At 45.3% G+C, this 20,372-nt stretch overlaps 1 protein-coding gene across 4 annotated transcripts in view; it reads left to right on the top strand.

The window, feature by feature from the left end:
* The first annotated feature begins 507 nt into the window (after window positions 1-507).
* Window positions 508-20,372, top strand: part of LOC128889964 (kazrin) — a 72,407-nt gene continuing 52,542 nt past the window's right edge. For 3 of the 4 annotated variants that reach the window (XM_054148038.1, XM_054148036.1, XM_054148034.1), the window contains exons 1-2: window positions 508-906; window positions 3,760-3,900. The gene's annotated coding sequence lies outside the window, so the exon portion shown is untranslated. The remainder of the gene's footprint in view (window positions 907-3,759; window positions 3,901-20,372) is intronic. The other variant, XM_054148037.1, reaches the window with a different exon arrangement.

Here is a 20,372-nt window from a genome sequence, read left to right as displayed (position 1 = left end):
ATTGCTGTTATACTTGAAAGCCTCGGTCTATACACACCATTTACGAATGAAGAGATCATCTCATTGGCAAAAAATAATACAAGTATTAATCAAATACGAAACTTATCAAGTTGAAAAACCCTAGTGTTAAAGTTAAACTATTGGAACAGTGGTACCGTTTTGACAGTCGATCGAAGAAACACGTCGTTCCATGTGCCCCGAAACCTAATGAATCGATCGTCACATAGCAATGCGTGCACCAGCCCCATAATCATACCACATGGAAAAGGACACAAAGAAACAGCGAGTAAGAGGAGCAAGGAAATTATTCTTTGAGAGTATCGGCAAGATAATACGCACTTTGATATGAAATCGTTTGAGAATGGCAAAGGGCAGGTAGTCGAGAGCACGGTCTCGCGGTAAGGGTGGTCGGGGAAAATAGGGTTGGGCACGGGGTGCGAATTGCGCATGCGTTGACCCGGCCGGGGGCTGTCGTGTCGCTCTCTGCCGACTATTACGCCAGTCGTCGTGACGACCTCGAATCGTCGGTGTCGCGGGGTGTTTTCAATCATTGTATCCCTAACCTTTCGTCTGTTAACCGTTCTCTCTCTCCTCACCATTGTTTTTCTTACCATCAACAACGTTACCTCGCCGTCGTGACCGTGTGCAATGTCGAAGTGGGGCGTCTCGAATCGCGGCCGATTTCGCGTCGCGATCGACAGTGTCCGTTGTTCCTAAATAAAGCAGGATCGTTGTGCCGTTGTGTCCAAGATCGAGATCTCGATAGGGACTCGCGTTGAATCGCCGCGACAGTGTAGGCGCGTTCGTGTTGCGCAGTAACGGATAATTATCCGTTTAGGGAAGATCTAAACAGGTGTGTGCCAGCCGTTGCTGAAGCTACCTCGGACAAATGCGGGAGATTTAAAGGTAAACGCGAATAAATTATCACGTTTTATTCTGTGCCAATCTCTCAACGGTTTCACTGGTGTCACATGGCGTAACTTTAAACGAAATTTTGGGTTCAACGAGGGAGGTTGCTGCTTAACACTTCAACTAACCTCACCCTGTTTAGAAAGAGTTTACTTAGGCTGATATCATACTAGACTAATATTCTTTACTGTATCGGAGTTAAAAAGCCACCTTAAAGAAATGCTTGAATTTATTTATACACGGTCAATTAAATTCGCTGATTTATCGGGTCGAGGCTCTCATATATTACGCTCGCGATTTGCGAAATCGTATGAAATTTTGTTTTGCTTGTTCTTGCAAACGTAAGCAAAACAATTTGCCTTGGCGATTGTGCACGTGCGATTACGTTATCGTCGTAGGAGTAACGAGTGGTACCACAGGTACCGGTTTCGCTGTCACTTGTTTCGAGAGGCTACGCTAGGGTGACTGAACGGTGTCAATGGTAACGCATTGTATCGATTCTAAGGGCTCGTTTAAATAAGACAATTTTACGATGTTTGTTATTTTCATGAAACTGATATTACGAAATTAACATCCCGCAAATTTATAATTTCATGCTACTCGATTATTCGATCATTCGCTATGATTAGAACGAGCTGCTAACACGTTGACTGCCAGGCGAATTTTCTTGAAAATTTCTGGAAAGATTCGCACTTGAAATTTAAGATTATTTTTTTTTTTAATTCTCGAGTGAAAAATAGCGTCACTTATATATGGGTTAATAAAATTTCTATCCAACGCATCGTTTCTTTTCAAGACGAAACGAATACTTAACGCGTAGATGTGAAACGATGTTGGAACGTACCTGCTTAGAACTTGCAACCAACGCGTAGCTTCATGCACCTCGTCGTCGACAATAGGGTCCGTTAATATTAGGGTGCACGTAGGCTTGGAAAATGTTGCTCCTCCGCTCCCGTGCGGCATGAAGCGTGTACTCATTCGTTCTATTTCGAGGATATTGATCGGCTTTCATGCCATATGAGAATATAAGGTTTCGAGGGAAAGTTAAATCGCTGCCTTACGCTCGACCTTAATATCTTCAACCGTGATCACCGTAAACTTTCTCAGGAATCTGCGTTCTCATCTCGCTGGCTCGTGCTTCACCGGGCGCAATCAGGTTCACGTACTTTCCAGCCACGATTGGAGTTAGTTTTTCCCAGGTGGACCTTCTGTTACACCGAGAACGCTACTCCGCCTCTACCAGATAAATAACGATAAACCCAACGAATAAAAAGTCTTTTCGTTACGCGAATGATAGAGGTAAAAGAAATGAGCAGAGGCAAACATCGCTGCTCCGTCCCCTTTTTGTACGATTCATCGGGTCCATTCACCGAGTATCGAAACAACGTGTACACCGATGCGCGCATTCGAAAGCACGCGATATTCCGAATTCGCCTAACGCCGTATCCCTAGTCCGTTTTCTATGCTCGTTCGCATTCGGTAAACAAAAGGAAGCCACGGAATGCGGCGCATTTTTCCCGCGCCGAAGATGATCTATTCGCGGTTCAATTGGAACACAAAAGGCACGTTTACGGACAATACCCATCGTCGAGCCACCGAATGGCTTCCCTCTTTTGATACGCGACTCGCGACTAAGTACTTAAACTCACTGTCACTGATATCTTTCTCCTACCGACAATGGGCACCCTCTCTGTAGCTTAAATTACGACGTTGCGAACGGATAGGCCGAATAAATGTTCATCCCCCTTTCGCACGCTCTGCTAAAAGAAAATGTCGAGAACCATCGAGTAATGGATGAGCTATTGGCGCGAGTGAAACAGGAGATGCGACGGATTTCCATGGAAATCGTTGCTGGTAGCCTGGAAAATTGGATTTCTACCCCGTTTGTTGTTTATTGTTAATCCGAGCAGTGTAGGGAATTCAGGAATAAACTTCAAGTATAAAGGAGCTTCGAGATACATACTGGATTCGAGTATTGAGTCAAATATCTACGTTGTACGTAGTTTATAACTGGACCGTGGATTTCATGCATTCGCGACGTATAATATTTATATGAAAAACATCCATGAAATATACGTAACGTTCGTCGAATATATTCTACAATCGATAGAATACAATACATGTTTCATTTTTCATAAATGCACTCACCTTTTTATTGTATTAACTATATATTCACTATATCAATTTACACGAAGACGAGCCCTCTTTTATTATCCTCTGAAAGTAAAACGATCGAGAGTTACTCTCCCCATTAGATCGCGCGATGTGCTCCATTGTACCGTAAATTACTCGAAGAATACCAGACAACAATAATCGCGGGTACACATGTTTTCACTCGGTGTGTTTTCGTCAACGTTCCGTCGAACAACGCCAAGTATTTACGCTAACTCCAATCCGACATTGATATCTCCCGTTGCTAACAATGGTGGCCCTCGAAGCGGTTTGAATTACAGCATCGCAACCGGTTGGAGTGGATAAATGGTACCTGATCCCACTCGGCTTGGCACGTGATGCAAAGTAGGGTCAAGGAGCCGAGTATCTAGACAAAACTGAGCCTCGCGGAGTTGATAGTGCAACGACCTTCTACGAGCAACGAATCCAAGAAACCGCGCTCAAGTCCACTTTCATGGTTGGAGAGGAACAATTGAAATACGCTAGGACGGTTCTGTTAGACGCGATTTAAGTCGTCCACGTTCTACTCCTTTCGAATAATTTTTGTTGCTCTGTTGACCATCCAGCCTCCACGTTCAATTAAAATTGTCTCTGACCAAATTTTTGATTAACAAATCTTTGATCGCGGTGTCTCAGAGCGTAAGGGTCTGAATGCAATGTTTCTTATTTTTTATTCAGACAGACAAGTTCCGGACGAGGTCGATGGACAGTGTAGTTGTGTGTCGCAGTGTCTTATTTCGCGGTTGCGAACCACTTGGCTGCATGCCGCGATCAGCTGAAGTAGTCGACGTGCCGTCTGCCCCGCGGACTCGTGATTAGGTGAGTAATTTCAACGACATCGTTTGTTTACCGCTCGTTACGACGAATATAATCGTTTGCATTTGGGGATTTCGTACATCGAGACACCTTGGAGATACGAGCACGCGATCGTTATGAAAATAAGAGTTTGAAACGTGATATTGCCGGAAGACCTTTCATGTCAAGTCGTATAGGTAATACTAGCCTGCGGTCTCACCGCAAAAGTGCAGAAAAATTACGAGCCAAACGCTGATTAGTCCTTGCAACGTTTTCACCAATCCAATTTAATTTTCCTATGAACGCACGAAGGTCCGCAGTCTAATTGTGTCAATAATGTCGTTCGAAACGCATCGAATAAAATTGCAGTGAGCGTCACTGGACGCAGGTAGACATTTTCGATGATTATAGGGATCGTGCATCATCCGAATGGGTCCAGTAACATTCTTCTCGGAACTGTGTTGGTCCCGAAGGGTAGAACGACAACCTATAAAGTAGAGAAGGTTCTCCGTAAATGCGCATCGTATCTGGCACGGATAAAAACGATCGTAAGCGAAGCAAGTCGCTTTCTATTTCCTCGAGACGCCACAAAGAATACGCGAAATTTGTGGTTCTCCTTCGACGGCGGAGATCCTCGAAGATTCCTCGAGTCCTTTACGAGTCGGCTCCGCGGGGTATTAGAACGATAATATCCTCCATAAAGTGCGTTTCCGTGGAGAGAAATGGTAACCCCGACGTAAACTTACAACGACAAGTCACGCAATATTTGCTCTGTCCTGGAACTTTCTTTTCTTCTCATCCCTCATTTTTCTTGCGCTACATCTTATCGACATAACTCTGCCCTTACACGAGGCGTTGAGAAGGTATCCTGGTCCAAGGAAAGTCTGATCAATTCTCAACTATTTTTTTTTTTTTAATTTTATTATTTGTAGAGTCTTTCGAAGAAAGCGTGCATTGAGAAAATGTCCCCAAAAAAGTCTAAACTAGGATATCCCCTTCAGTCATTAATGTTTTTCCAATCGATGGACACTTTCTCGTTGTCTCGTAATTCCACTCGTGCGTTTCGAGTGCTCGTAAACTTTCGATTAAGTGTTTGCAAACTTCGTATAGCGACAAGGATGTAGTTAAATCCGTGTCGTAGCCTTCATTCTTAGCTCTTACGATCAGTTCTAGCATTGTTCTCGCAGAGGAAAGATTTTCAACGGTGAATTTTCTATATAAACGAAAATATGTGAAAGGAGTCGAGGTCCCTCGTTTCTTGAAGCTGACACAAACACTTCATACACGACACATCCGGATCTTAGTCGCAATTTAACGAATGGCGTCATTCATTCGTTCGCGAGTAGGGGAATCATACGGGCTCGTTGTTTCGTCTCCTTCTTCCTCGTTCCAGTACTCTTCCCCCTTTTTTCCCTCTTGCTCTCATCCGATGGTCTCACATTATGCAGCGGGAGGCGATATGCCACTGTTTAATATGTGGGCCATTTCAGTTCGTGGATCTTCCACGCGTGGATCGCGGTACGTTCAAGACGAACCTTTGAAATCTTTTCCGCTAAACGTTGATTATGGTCGCGTTGAAACGTGCCAGGCTGCGAGTGTTCCTCTGGTGCAGGTGGTTACTTTACTACCTTTACTCGAACGTGCTCAGTTTTGGTGAGTGGTTGCCTCCTATTGCTCCGACAGTAATCCCTAACATTTAACCTTCTTTGCCCACAACAATTTTAAACGATTGCCACTCCTCTTGTGAGCTATTCTCCAAATCGAGTTCACATGCTGTATCATTACAGACATTAAAATTATTTAAACCATAGCGCAGAGGTTCTTGGTATTTCGTTGCTTGAATGTGCGCGTTAATATTGGTGGTCCCAACACACGAATCGTGATCATTCAAGTGGACAGTTACGATAGAGCGATACGAAAATCCAATTACATCGGTGAAGTGTATGTTAACACCAAGAATTAGTACCGCTCGTGGCAAATCCGACCTGTCAGCAACACATTGTGTGAATTGTCGGCAATGAAAGGTTTCCGGCACAGGGCAGCGCGTTCGAAGAGGAAGAATTTTTCACGGTTTCGCGTCACATCTCTTCGAGTTTGCCCCATAGTCTCTCTTACCCAGACATTTGCTTATCTTTTGCTTACTACGGGTAATATAACGCGATAATATAGAAAACATCAAATATTATAATATTATTATCGTGCACAAGCGCTCGTACCTTTTGGTTACGTTCCCCGCACGTTTGTTACATTAATTTATATCGTAAACGCATAAAATACGCCGTCAGTTATTACTCTGTTATAGCGGCGTGCAACTATCCCAAAACAAATATTATTCATTCTCTTGGATCCGTTCCATTATATTTGACATGGAACAAAGCAGCGACGAGTGATTTCATTATCGCCCGGAATTTAACGGGTTACCGCAAAACGACCGTCCATTTATTACCACGTTGTACCTACACGGCGATGACCGCTAAGGTGATTTTCAACAAAATTGCACCGTGTATTTGCGTACATACGATCGCATTGGAATGGGAAATTAACGTCGTAAAAGTAACAAATGCACCGGTAACCCCCCGGATCGTGTGACTATTCTAGTTTCCATAAAGAACGTGTATTTGTTCGTTATTTGTTCCACGTTTGTTTTAGAGTCATTTGGAGACCAAGGTGGAATTTACCAAATTAACCTCTTCAGGGACATCTTGTATACATTTAGCTTTTTTTAGTGTGAAAGTGAGAACGCGAATCAAGTAAATTATGAATCCGTATGAACGTTAAAGACTCGGGAATCCCCACAAATCCAGTGATAGCAACGAACTTTAATTCGATGAAACACCCTCCCCCCCCTCCCCCCCGCCTGAATCGAATTTATTCGATTAAAATTATTCTTCTTGTTAATATACTTCTCTAAATTTCCCCGTATTTCTCATTAAAGAGTTCTCCAAAGCTGGTTCCTAATTACGGTAACGTCGAATCGAGAGTTCCTTTGTTCCTTAATCCACATTCACGTAAACTCGGTTCATTTTGCGGTCGCACCCCTTAAAATGCGCGTCGGAAATAACCACCCCTCGCTTTGGCAACTTCGAATTGTTTCCAATTGTTTTCCCCATCGTTGTTAACGTATCCTGGCGTTTCGCGCGGGTGCTAATCGTGCGTTAAGCGGGCTTATAATCAGGAGCGCATCCGTCCGTGATTCCCGTTGTATCGCGAGCATCGCCGCTGCTGTTTCCAGCTCGAAATTTCGGGAACGGGTCAATTAATCGCTGACCGTGAAACGAAATCTTCGCTCGGAACAACCTATGTATTCACCGCTAATTAGTCCAGTCGTTCAGATTCGACCGTGGACGGCCATTTATCGAGGTGATCGTTCCGATAGATTATGTTACTTTTGGAAAGTTGCAAATGGTAGGGAATGTTAGCCTATCGGGAAAGGGCAAGTCAAACAAATTAAAGTACATCGGCCCAGTAATAGTAATAACAATCTGAAATTTCTAAAAATGATATATCAAAATTATATACAATTGTTTCATGCATTATTCAATTGTAGTAGTGGTAGAAGTAGTTACAGGTGAACGTTGGTAGGTTTAGGGTTAATATTTTGAGTAGAAAGAAGTAGTGGATGCAACGGAGGGTTAACGAGCGCAGAAGATTTCTCCTTTTTTTGCGGAGAATCTCTGTGAGTCATCCTGAAAAGTGAGGCTGGTATCCCCGTTGGGTTGCGGTCGAAAATCACGGGTGTCATTGTGAGCTGTAGTTAGACGACGGACCATGTAATTGACCAACCCCCGACTCGTGGCACGGCGAGGCCAATCAACCTCCATTGATTCACTTTGGACTCGTCTCTCGTGCCAACAATCCTTCGAAAGTTACCCCCGGATAGTCCCGAGCAATCTTCCTCGTCACGAAGCGACGTGTTTACCGAGTGGCTGGGGAAAATATTTTCTCGTCACGCGGGGGGCGGGGGGGGGGGGGGGGGGGGGGGGGGGGGGGCCTAAATCGTGTTCTCGACTGTCCTCGGCCTGGTTCGTTCACCAATATCGGGACTAGCTCTCACGTTGAACGACCCTTCGAAAGTAAGCTGGAAAATCGAGAGCACTCTTCAGCCATTCGTGGCTATCCAATTAACGATTCGAAGCAATGATTCCGGCGAAAAACGCAGCTTTTTCGAGAGAAGAGAACGGCCTGAAACTGGCCAAAAAAGAGTTCATTAGGGACGAAGGGAAAACTTGCTTCGACGGTTTTTATTTTTCAGGGGTTTTCTATGAGTGACGTCGGTTTTTCGAATTTTTAGAAATACAGATGATAATTGGACGTAAGATAACCTACATTCTGGTTAAATATATCGATAAGATAGAGCTGTCTTCCCGCCTTCGATATCTCCTCCAACGTAGAAGTCGATATTGAAACGAAATTGAGACGGAACACCTTGGGGAACGATTTCAAGCGGCCGATTACAGTAGTAAATTTTAAAGTCAGCTGGAACAGTAAGTAGAGAGGGACGAGGGGCGTGATAAATCCGACGAATTGCAGAACTTTTCCGATAGAGTAGCGCTGATAATAGAACGGAGGAAAGTTGGAGGGGAATCGTAACGGCGCGCTGGAATAAAAGCCTTCTTCGGACCCGCGAAGTAAGTCTCTTTAATTGCTCGTCTGATGTTCAAAAGTTTGGGACGCCCTTCCATCTTCAATGTTTTTTTACACTCGTACAAACCGAAAATATTTTTATTTTTCTATGGTACTGTTTAAGTATATCTCGAGATACGAATTACAATTGCAGAGTTAATAGATATTCTGTTGAAAAGAGTACCTCTGAAACGATTAATAGTAGAACTTGGGTCGATTAGTTGCAAAGCGATGGGTTTTCGAGTAAGAACGATTCGCAGAAGGAATAGCATTTTTCCTGAAATTTCCAGCGATATTGCCGCGGGGTAGATGTCGTGAAAATTTATTTTGGTGGCATGCAGCTGCGTCAGCCGGCGTTAGACCGGAAGATTCCTCCACGTTACCCTGCATTTCGCATCCACCATCCCTGAGTGATGCGAGGGTGAAACCGATATCCCAGCAATTTTCTCAATTGCATCCTTCCCTTCTCTGTCAGTGACAGGACCATTCCTGCCTCCTTCGCAATATGTATATTAATCTGGTATTATATCATCAGCGTTGCGGGATTCACAATGGGGAAATGTCCTGGCACGAATACAATAAATGTATACGATAAATCATCGTGGATGAAAATTGTTTCAAGATATTGGCGACACTGGAGACGAAGGGTCCTTTAAAAAGGAACCATCTCCAGACTAACACAAACATTATTCTCGCTTATACATACATACTTGGCTTTATTTTCTTAATGCTCGTCTCCACAGACACTTATATCAAATTGATTGTAATCTACAATTCTGTGTCACAACTTTCGCAATCACAACAGAATCCTCGTTAAAATGTCTCAACGATTCCATCGTACATGTCGTTTCTTTTCAATGAAAACAGTCGTTAAGAGGTTAATCCCTTCGTCGCCTTTATCGCCCTAATTGCCGTTCCGCGCTGTCACGCATCATGATTTAGCCACGGAATGCCATTGTTCTCGCGTATGACGTAATCGTTATCTTTTAAGAAGAAAAGGGTTAAGGGCGGTGATTACGCCTGGCAGGAACAACGCTGATAGATCGTGTGTCCCAAGGGTGTAAAACACTCCCTCCTCTCAAGAGGAGTGCAAGTGCCTTCAACGGGTGAACAAGCATGATGCTGCACCGAGGCCTAAAGCGCTATCTAGATTCGCCATCCCTTTAATTACACCCTCCACTAAAGCTGATGGCAACCAGCCTTTTCACTCACACCCCGAAAACGGAAATGCTGCTGTGAAACCCTTGCACGTATTCCTTCGTGCAGTAGAATTTCCGTTAGTAGGGCGAGATATGGAACATCGTGACGAATAAAAATTGTAACATCACAAAGTATAGCGATACAGAAGTACAGTAATCAACAGCAAAGGATAACTAGCTCTTCCAAAATTTCAAGAGCAAAAATTGCAACAGCGTCGAGGACAAAATTAACATCGACACGAATGCCCTCGTAACGGAACGCGTCAGATCTAATCTAAACCTAAACCAAACTCGCGTAAGTACCTGGAGAACTATGTAGTAAACGAAGCCAAACGGTGTTGGCAATTACCAGAGAGAGAGCAGCCCTTCGAACTCGAGAATGCCAATAAAAATCAGCGTTCCATCGGACAGGTTCAGGCTCGCGTGACTCGCGGAATTTAGGCATTCATTTAAGTTTCGTTTAGGTTACGTGAGGGATGCGGCGATCGTGCGCACCCTCTCGGGTCCGTTACCCGTTCCGTGGTGCACGTGCATCGTGAACGAGTGATGCACGCGAGCCAAGATGAGCGTCGACCTTCCAGCTCGATAAATCGGTTCTCAGGGATACTACCGGTCATCACGGCAGGTGCTTTTACCTAAGGATCACTTTACCTGGCCCGTTTGCTTGATTGCTACACGTGGCTTTCGCCCGCGAAATATATACCATCCGGTCCGCCATTTTTCTCTGGCAGTTGCGCCTCGGTTCTTCCTTCCAACCGGAAGACAATCTTCTTTTCTGCTCCTTATAGTTTACTTGCCACGCGAATAGCTTTTCGGTGCAATTACGAGGGTAGTTTCCCTTGCATAGAGCGAGAATTACCAACTGCATCCAGCATGGAAGGTGGACGTGATAAATTTCCTTGTTATCTGAGGTACCATTGGATTTGGGACCACGTGCAATTTGCATCGATATTCGACGAATACTCGATAGTGGAATAAATGTTCGAGCAGTGCAAGTAGAAGTACTTGGTTATGGTCGGACACGTTTTTACTCGCTCTCAATCCTCCCAGAGAATATTTTATTCTAAATTTTGTATTCACCTATTCGCGTAGAACGGTCGTAACAATTTTGTGCTCGTGTTCTCAGTCGACAGATGCTCCGTGTTATTATTATTCTTCGCTAATTACGTATGCCACGAGTAAAGAGAGCGAAGCGCGAGTGCAGAGTTCCTTTTCAATTAAAAGAGAAATACCGGATTTTAATATTGCTCCGACGTCGTTTGTACGGAATAACGATCGTTCGGCCGTCATAATTTTTCCAGAGGAAGGAGGGGGCCAACGCGAAGCGAGGAAACTGCTTTCATTCACGAGTTTTACGATCGTCTGCTGTTTTACGAGTTTTAACCATTTTCACCCCACCGTGTGACGAGGCTAGGCTCTCGGGGAAGTCGATCGATGTTCGCTTTATCGCAAACCCTTCCATTCAAGCGGTTAGAGTAGTTCACGGTCCCCGTTTTGCAACGGATTCATTCAGATATTTATTAAAAGTAGAGTCACAAAATTCCCGATAACATTCTCTCGTACTGTGCTTCCTTCGTAAGAAAAAATGCCATCTGACCTTCTCGATGTTCATCTATTCGAACAGGCACCTGTACCAACCTATATTCGAATTGTGGTGGCGCAACGACGCGGTAAAGTGACGTATATCGTCCACGGGAAACGCGGAAAAGCTGTAAAACAGAGGAACTGCATCGGGGATAAAGTTTATTGCAACCTGTCGCACGTCGAAACAGCCCTGGGAGGACTTAATCGCGGGGAAAGATGGCCACGGTCAATTTTGAATTTGATACACGGGGATACGCGGACCCGTGTAATTCCGATCGGTGGATGAAGAATTGACGAGCACGTTTTTGGAAGCTTTTGAGCGGCGGCGGCCCTGTAAAAAAAAATCAAAATAAAAAAGAAAAGCGATACGCTCGCAGATCCGAGCGAGCGTTTGCCGCAGTCGTGGGGTAAAAAAGTAATTAATTTCTTGCCCGTTCATCCGTTTCGCGCGTTCCATGCAAGATATGTGAGTGCGTGCTCGCTGACTGCGTCGCTCGTGACTAAATTCCACGTCGAAACGCGGACAAATTTAAAGTTCCGTTTATTTATTCCACGTACCCTTCCTACCGTTTTTTTTTTTTTTATTTTCATGGGAGAAGATAAAAACAGGATTGAAAATCGGGGGACAGATCGTCCGTAAAATCTCTCTGAATCACCCATGCGTTAGCCCTTTGCGATTTCAGTTATTTGCGGATTTTCATTACGGGCTACTCTGTATAGATACGTTCGATAAAGTTATACGAACAAAACGATCTCAGTGTCAGCCGTGAAGTTATAACGAAATTAAATACGATCGGATTAGCGCTGACCCAATTCCGATACCCTAGACTCTAGGGCCTAGAGCTTAAGTTATTAATTACGAGATTCAAAGCAATTATTTCATATCAATTTGTCCAAGGTTTTGTTCTTCTTTCGAACTTGAGGACTCGATAAAACCCAATTTTATAGCTCTACTTCCCAGAGATTTTTAAGAGTGTCCTCTCGTTAATTTTGCAGATGAAGCTCGACAATTTTCATCTTGTATGGTTTCTCCGAGTTTCAAGCTTGTAGATGCGATAGATTGCAGACAATCGAAGCTGTCGTTGCTTCCGTACCGCGAGGTTCGATAATCGTGGTATTGAAAAGAACTCGATCGCGTCTTTGTCTTTGTTTCCATTTACTCCATTCAGTAGTATGTATCGACGAGTCGTGATGCAATAATCAGTCCCCTCGATTCGCGGAATGACTCGTCTCGCTGATGGAATATTAAGCCTCGATCGAAGTTATTCATAGTGGAACGCTCGATCTGCATAAAGAATGCAACGACGAGATCGTTAAAACTTCATAAGGCGGTGGAGAAGAATAACGAACGCGTCTCGCGATGAAACTTTCCGTCTCGTTGCAGGATCATGTTAATAATGCAGCCGTGGTACGAATTCCCCTTTTCTTCGTGACTAGGAAACTCTTAGAGAAAAAAGTATGCTTTGACCTCCCATTAAGCGCGGACATCTTGTTATTTGCAAGAATTTCCCGAAATACCTCGCTCGCAGTTTCAGTTCACTCTCCACGATCAAGGCGCGTCTACCTCTGACATTTTCACTTATTTATTTATGCATTCCATGCACACTCGCAGTGCGGGTTACTTGTACTCGTCGATATTCGGTGGCAGTAATCGATACCGATCGACAGAGCGTTGTCTTTACTCTGTTGGAACGTAACAGTTCATCGATCGTTTCTTCCCAACAGCAAAACGATTAACTTCCGCTCCGTAAATATTTCTCTCTCGTATCGAATCATCGTCGTTTCCAGTGCGGCAGTTCTCCACAGTCATCGTTGAATTTCGCGTACTGGTAAATTTTAAACAGCCACCCGTTAAGAACATTAAATTCTTGCTCATGTCGCACGAGTCACAGGGAGCTGTTCCAAACGGGAACAGACTGGCAAAGAGTCGCGAGCGATCGAGCCCTGTGTGCGTCCGCGTTCGAACGAGAAACTCGTTATCAGTGGCCGAATCTGTGGTCGATATCCACGATAATGCTCGCGTCGACTGGCATGACGCAGTGAATAGGTAAAAAAAAAAAAAAAAAAAGGGACGAAACGAGGAGAAAAGGGTGGAAGCCAAAAGGGAAAAAAAGAATTAGGGGGTGGACAAAGGGGAGACGAGAAAAAAGCATCGCTGCGATGGTCGTGTGGAGCCACAGGTATCCCAGGACCGTGCGAGAGAGCCCCCGTTCTGGAGTCACCCTACTACAGGCCGTTTCAGGTTCGCCCTTCCTCTTCGCGTTCCCACTCGTTCCCGTTCCGTTTTCCCGCGTTAACGTCGCCTCGTCTCCTCCTCGTCGCTCTTCCTCGCTCCCCGTATCGTCCGTCTTCGTTCCACGCGCGCAAAGCAGCTTAGGGCTAATACCAGCGGATCAGCCAACGCGGTAAAAGGAAGCTACAGTCGTAATCGTATGGCTACGATTTTATGGTCACCCGGGCTGTACTCGCCGCGCGGCGGACCGTGTACGCACTTTAATATTTTCTGCTCGAGCTGAAGCGTACGCGTTTACGCTCCACGCGCGTTTTTAAAATAAAGGGATTCTGCTGTCTCTCGGCGAAACGACTCGCTCGGAATTGGAATACCGTGTCGTGGTCGGGTCGGAGGGAAAATTGAAATGAAAAAAAATAATTTTCAATGCGTTGTGTTTTTCTGCTTTATCCGGGTGCTATTTTTTGTTGTAGCTTGGAATTATGACCTCTAGCGCCAGAGTACCACCTACGAAGGGAACGCGTAGACCTTTAGAATGTCGTAGACCTAAAAATCGTTGCTATTGTGTAATAAATGAAGCCAGTATTTCTGCGAAAGCAACCAAAATCAACAAGCTCTATTTCTGAAACACGCTAGATTGATTCCAAACGTGGACAAATAGAAGTTCCTTTCAATTTGTACAATTCGAAACGAAACTGTGTTGCCGCAAACTCCGAACGCACGGAATTCCAAACTCTCTTCTCCGAAACCATCAATCCTCGAGCTAAAGTCCGCGTTTGTTTGCAAAACAAATTTCGGTACAATTTTGGTTTGACAAGCAGCAGGAATGGCTGTGTAACGCGGCTCGCAGGTTGAACGAGATCAACCCGAACCGTAGTAACTTTGTTACCCCATCTGCAGCAATGTGTCTGCTGTCCCCGGGATATTATCGCGTATAGAGTTACGCTTGTAACAAGTTTATTTATGCCAGATTTACGTTCAACGGAGAGGTATTACCATACGCGATACAACCTTTAGCTGTCGCACCAGGATGTAAATATAGACTTACGGTACTTAGATGAAGCGACTAATATAACTTTCATTAAGGTCACGTTGGCAGGTACGTAAATAACCAGAGAATTATATGTCGCAGTGAGATGTTATTGCTCGCAGAAGAAAACGAAATTGGTTCTGATCAAGGGAAGACAAGGTCTTTGTTGAAAGGGAAACGCGTCTACTCGTGCTGTCAAGGGTACATCGCCTAAGGGTACATGTCTCATTACACATGAGCGTTCTTTCGAATGGTCTCGCTCTAACGGAGATACGTCTACCGTGTTTTAAAAATTGAAACCGATGGGATCTTCAGCGGCTAACAATGTTACCATTTTCCATCGAGCATCTTCCTTTCGTCGAAATTCATTCGGCATTGCATTGCAAATGTCAGCATTTGTACCTTGCCGAGCTGCGTTTCTTTAGAACATATAGAACTGACGAAATTTACAAAAAAGAGATTCAATTAGTATCGTATCCAACATTTTCGAAAAAAGATTATGTCTGTAAGAAGGTTTCGTTACCGAGAGCTTGAACGCGAAAGTGTCGCCAAGCGCTGCGTAGACTGCGTGCGCAGTAGCGTCGCTACTGTCTCGAAATACACGTCATATTTTGATTAGTTCTTTCTCGTTCAAAGGAATAAAGAATATAAACAATGAGGCCCTTTTGAAAAAGCCTGTATCCCATAAAATGTTCTCAGCGGATCGATTCGAACTGTCAGGAATCGTGTGTCAAGAGGCATCGATTTCACCTGTGAAGCATTCTCGATACGATCGCGGTGCCAGGCACTACCGATTCGGTGGTGGCCAGGTTCCCGCACGCGAGGTGGGCTGTCGAGTCGATTCTTAATAAACCAGGGAAAATCGCCTGAAAACCCACCAGTATTTTCAGCGAATCAACAGTTCCGCCCGTTCGATCTTCCCTCTTCCTCGTCTGTTCCCGTCCGTCCAACGCGCAACCGGTTACGGGTGTCCTCGTCGCTCCTGCGGATAGTAGGCGTATGCGCGTGCCACACGACGTGGCAAGCCCCTGCACACCCTGCAACCCGCCGTGGTATTGATCCACGAGCAGCAACCCTCATCCCCCGCAGTCTATCGAGTTCCGCCCCTGCGGGAGTAGGACTGTGGCGATGGTGGAACGGTGGTGCGCGGCTGAGGGACTCGAACCCAAACCAAGACCCCAAACTAAACTGAACTACCTCCTACCTTGAACCAGGCTGCGTCCCAACCATTTCGCCTCGTTCCATCGGTCCTGCACTCTTCTACCCTGTGCACCATCCACGCGTGCAGACATAGAAAAACGTTTGCGTGGGTGTTGCCTTATGGACGCGTTGCGGTGGACGCGGGCCTGTGTACCACGCCGGTACGTGTGAATAGATCTGTATGCCTTTTGCCCGTGTCCAGCGAAAGCACCATCGTCAGGTTCTCCCTTCACCGTGCCTGTCTTTTGACGTTCGCTCATTTTCCTATGCGTTTGCACGCGTGGAATCGGTGATAGGACTCGTCCAGGGGACATATTTGCATGGAACTTTTTTTTTATTGTTTCTATATGTCGAACGAAGCAAGTCCCACGTATTTAGGTACATTCTCGTGTTAATCGAGCCTTAGCGTTTCGTTATCCAAGATGTCTCTTCTTTTTCGAGTGATTGACCCACGCGATGTTCCTTGAGTTTGCGTACAACGTCAGCTTACGTTGGCCACCCTCGAGTTTGCCATCAGTTTGGCCTGTTAGCTCCCGACACGTTGAACTCGAGTATTGGTTTTGTCACTCCAAGAACCGTGTACCTGTAGCTTCCAATGCGGCTGGCGAATTCGCGATAGAAGCCGACGTTGAGCTTGCACCACCGGGGTTACCTGCTCGTTGGCGTATCAACTTTCAACCGTAGTTTGTCGTGTTGTCATCCTTTTAAAATGGGTACAGAGTGGAGCGTTGGTATTTTTATTCAGAACTGATCGTTGGCACAAAGTTTATTAATTTTCAGTGGCAACGAGCAACACCAACCAAGATCTGAGACCAATTCGGCCGTTTGTCTCTCATTTTCATTCGTTTACATGCCTTTCGCTGAGTAAAAAGGGGAGAAGTCAGGCTCTGGCACTCGAGCGAGGCTTCCTTGTCATCCCTTTATCGCGCGGTCGAATTCTCTGCGATTCTCCACCACCGACTCTCTCCTCAGCCAACCCCCACGTCAGGGTAAACAATACTCGAGCCTTTTGTACTCCTCCCTACCGATGCGGAGCGCGCGGCGTTTCTCTAAAAGTGGATTCACGAGGAATTTTTTCGGAGGTTAAACGCGCGCCAAAGGATACTTGAGCTTCTCTATTTCTGTCCCGCGTACCTTCGTTTCCCAGACTTCGTTTCTCTTCCAGGATATGCGCGCGGGAGCCATATTCGCGACAAATACTCGATTTTCCCATAAATTAATTTTATTAATTCAAATAAGCAACAGATTTTGTTCTCCGTGCGCCTATTGTCAGGATGGTAGGTTCACCAGTTTCCGCAGGATTGATTCCCAAAGATCACAGAGACAGCGAGCGTCGACAAAGTACTCCTCTGAGTGACTGACCTTCATTAGTGGAACCTAATCGCGAACAACTGCTGTCAGACGATCGATATCGGATCGTCGAACCAGTTTCTGTTCGGCCTGCCGGTTATAGATCGAAAGCATAGCTAAATGGAAGTGGAGATAAAGCGATTCCATCGCGCTGATCGAAGCATACTCGCGTTTCCATCGATTCGCTCCTAGGAGCAAAATTGGAGCGACGTATAACGGACGTTCGGCCTGGTTTCACCACAGACGGAGAATAACGGGTATTCTGTCGATAATAAATCGGTTTCGCGTCTTCCGCGTCTCTCGTGCGGCGCGCGAACTCTGCTCGGGGACCGTGTGAAATTCTCGACGTCAATTTTGGTACGTTTCGACGGATGTCAAACCGATTCGTCGTCGTTGAACCAATTTTTCACGTGTTGTTCTGGCCGAAGAGCCCTTTTTATTTTCCGTGCCGCGAACGCTTTCGCCCCCGAACAATTCCGACAAGTACTCCCGCAACGTCAGAATTTTACGGACGGAATTGCTTTCGGCCATTTGCTACATTTTTTTGGTACACGGTACGCCACTTCCACGAGGAATCGCTGCTGGCATTCGTCGCTGTCGCGGGATCTGTTATTGGATTTCCACTTGGTCGAAGCTTTCCTCTGTTTTCTCGGCGAGAACGATTAAAAGGGGATCCCTCGAACGTCGCCTTGACGGGTACCCGATCTGATACTGAAAATACTTCGAACGCCTCGCGAAAATGGAACCGTGTAATTCGACGGGACGAGTAATCAGGGCTGATAAGGATGACAAAATGTAACCACGAGTAGAATATTAATTTTAATCATTCGTGAAATTAGTAGCCACATTGCACGTTTCATTAAAAGGAGAACTTAGGGTTCTTGTTCGTTTCCTTGGACTCGAATCGGTGAAATTTGACTGGCTCGTCCCCTTGAATAAACAATGGACACTTAACGAAGTACGAATCTTAAAAAGTAGTTCACAGGTGCGACGGTACGAGAAAGTTGAACGACCGATTCGTGCCAAACGAGTGGTAATCCGTCGATTAGGATTATCCAAGGATTATCTTTCCTCCATCTGTTCCTGTTCTTTCTTCCCGTAGAATAATCGCGGTCGCCATTCAAAAGCGTCTCGTCTTTCTCCTCTCCTGGGCTGCGAATTTCCTTGTTTCGGGGAGCCTGTAAATTCGCAAGGATTTTCCTCTGTTTCGCAAACTCGCTCGGGTGTTTCGCGCGTGTTTCTTCGTCGCAGGAAAATTGAACTTCCTGCGTGACACCGCCTTCGCGCTAAGTAAATTAGTTGAACGCGTTGTCTCTGCACACTTCCTTTTTGCGGCGAGCTTGCGAAAAGGAAAGAAAAAGTTTCTTCTGCTGCGATGTTAATGGATATCAGGTGGACAAAGATAAGAATGAGGTAGCTCGTCGTTGGGCTCCGCTCAATGATTCAAGAACTTGTCCTCAAGATTTTAACGTCTCAGAATGGAATTTACAAGCATCCAGGTCTCTAGCATTCGTGGACCTCTCGGTGACTCGAGTTAGGCGTACAAGAGACACCATACACGTCCCCTCGGTCACGCTCAACACCTTCGTAAGAGTAGTCCACCATCTGAACGAGCTTGTTTAGACGAAAGCTTCTTTATAACAGAAACGAAAGATAAAATAAAGAAACTATCCCTGAGCGATTTATCCGCGAGATGGCTTCTAATGCAAAAGGTTACGAGTCCTTGATCCTGTTTCACTGGAATCCCTGCTTAACCTGTTCTTAGAGCTCATCAACCCACCGCGAACACCGTTCTGGACGAAAGGGAGTCAGAGCTGAGGTGGGAATCGCCCAGGGAAATAACTCTGTCGAGTCAACAAAGGCCACGATGAAATTCACGTACACCATCGCCAGCTGGAATGAAAATACGTCCGTGTACGGAGAATCCATATCGTAAGCCCTTGAGCCGAAGGAACAAGTAAACAACGAAATATTTTTACGCGAAACCATTGCATAGCTGCCATCCGCATTGTATTTCCGTAGCATCGAGAAACATAGTACAAAAACGTATCTCGGCCCGGTTGTATCATTGTTAAAATGATCGTACTTTTAATCGGCTTAGAAATTAGACACGAATAGTATATCCGTCGATCGATTCTTCCTGCGGGATTAATCGATGAAATTTTCACGCGGTAGGCGATTCCCTGCTCGCTGCACTCAGGACCAAGAATCATTCACGAGACAACCTAATTCTGGTCAGATTTCATAGTAGCTCGCGAGCATCATGTTTATCGTGGCATTTTTCATCGTTTCTTTTTTCCAGATATCTTTAGACAAAAATATAAGGAATTTATCCGAAGGTTTTTTAATAATAAAATACGTTTGCACACGTAGTTGTACAGTCGCAGACAGATTAATCAAGTTGAACGAATTCCACACTTGACGGGCAAAGTTTATGGTTATCTCTTCCCATGGTTTTTCGTCGTCTGGCTCGTTTCTGTCCATGCAATGGAAGTTTATTGTTTGAAAGCGAGAAACGTCTCTCTGATTCGGTGCGAAATGTCCTCTTCGTGACTGGACGGATACGTGACCATCGTCGCATAGCTTCGTGTTCGGTTGCCGATTATTTTTATCGTTATTGCCGTGTTCTGTCGTAGTTTCCGCGTATCTAGAATCTAGAAGCTCGAGTGCGCTCGAACGGAAACAAAATTAAACTTTGCATTATTCACAAAGGGTATACGGTAGCGAACAGAAGTTCTCTCGTGATTTTCATTATTCCTCGTAAAGAAAACAAAGGGGAAAGTGTATGTTTCACGAAAGTAAATCAACACCAGGTGGCATTAAAAAATTCGTCGGAATTCCCTCGGAATTAAATCCCTTCGACGACGTCTCTGCTTTAATAATACCACCGGTTTCTAAGAACTTCCAGGCTTCTCAGAGGAGCATACTTTCCAGTTGGGCCGTTTCAATTATCCCCGTTACGGGTCCCAGAGCAACGCAAAGCAAAGGAGCCCGCGCGAAGGGGCACTTGCTCTGGAACCACGAGGGAACGTAGCCGACTCCCGTGGAAGACGTGAAAGAGAAAGAAACTACGCACGGGGAGAAAGTACTAGCCCCGGAAGTTAGCCTCGCGAACACGTGCCATTGTGATCGTCCGCGCGCTTTGTCGAATTCGTTTTCGAAAAAGCAGCAAACGCGTCCCGCTGAATACGAGAAACGGGGCCGACAGAATGGGCTTTGTTGTGGAGTGGAGGTCTCTCTCTCTCTCTCTCTCTCTCTCTCTCTCTCTCTCTCTCTCTCT

This window comes from Hylaeus anthracinus, unplaced genomic scaffold (genome assembly GCF_026225885.1).
Source record: "Hylaeus anthracinus isolate JK02 unplaced genomic scaffold, UHH_iyHylAnth1.0_haploid 12000, whole genome shotgun sequence".
Taxonomy (NCBI): domain Eukaryota; kingdom Metazoa; phylum Arthropoda; class Insecta; order Hymenoptera; family Colletidae; genus Hylaeus; species Hylaeus anthracinus.
The sequence above is the reverse complement of the archived record's forward strand: the minus strand, read 5'-3'. Positions and strand labels throughout refer to the sequence as shown.